Below are 1,027 nucleotides of genomic sequence, written 5' to 3'. Positions count from 1 at the left end.
GCATAAATACATAGAATTAAATTAAATTAAAACAGATGGACATATTAGTAGAATTTTACTTAAAACCTCCGAGAAGTTAAAGAGATAGAAAAAGAATATGCTGTCTTCATTTCAAGCTTAGAAGCTACTAAGGTAACAGGAAGAAAGTCTTGTTAGAGATCTAGCTTGTCACTATGTTTTGTGGTCACTTTTAATTTATAGTCTTGCTTATCAAATCTTTGTATATCAAAATCTAAGGGCAAAGTACAAGGAGCAGTTTTTGTTAGGAAAGGGGCTGAAGGAGTCGACAAAAATCATAGTGGGTATAGTCATAAAACTATCAAGATTAATTTGAAGCAATATGATGAGATTTTAAACGAAAACTTAAATCAAGATATTAGTTGACAATTAAAGGGGCAAGACTCTAGTAAACCAATGATGATAATACAGGGGAAATTTTATCATGGGTACTATAGTTAAATATTTTAAACAATATTGCCATGTTGTATAAAGGTAAAGTTTAAGGTTATTCAAAAGAATATCGTATGCTTAAGTTTGAAAGATGACAGGTGGTTATATGGACGTTGTTTCATATTAATCGAAAAAGCAATATATATGAAATTACTAGTTGTAGTTATTATTGCACAATTATAAATTACGTTCTGGATAAGACATCGGCTTAATAACGGACAGCGGGATTTAACTCTAAAATTGCAAGTAGGAGAAATATTACTATTAATATTATTATTATTATTATTCAGTAGTTTTATTTTTATAACGTGCTTTCACTTCACTACCGAGCGCAGCTCTGTGCGCCTTGGGTATGTGCTGTGGTTTGCTGTGGTGCTCTTATGTATACTGTATTGAAAGTGTTTTGCGTAGAATGTGTGCAGTACCCAGTAGTGCAATTTTCTGTATGTTATATATATTTGTAAGTCCTGGTGTTTTTGTTATGTATTTGTCTGAATATTTTTTTATTATACCTAAGGCACCTACTATGATAGGAATTGTTTCTGTTTTTAGATTCCACATTCGAGTTATCTCTATT

At 31.0% G+C, this 1,027-nt stretch overlaps 1 protein-coding gene across 1 annotated transcript in view; it reads right to left on the bottom strand.

The window, feature by feature from the left end:
* Positions 1 to 1,027, bottom strand: part of LOC106874534 (calcitonin receptor) — a 315,260-nt gene that overhangs the window by 233,641 nt on the left and 80,592 nt on the right. The gene's annotated exons all lie outside the window — the stretch shown is intronic.

This window comes from Octopus bimaculoides, chromosome 1, assembly GCF_001194135.2.
Source record: "Octopus bimaculoides isolate UCB-OBI-ISO-001 chromosome 1, ASM119413v2, whole genome shotgun sequence".
Lineage (NCBI taxonomy): Eukaryota > Metazoa > Mollusca > Cephalopoda > Octopoda > Octopodidae > Octopus > Octopus bimaculoides.
The sequence above is the reverse complement of the archived record's forward strand: the minus strand, read 5'-3'. Positions and strand labels throughout refer to the sequence as shown.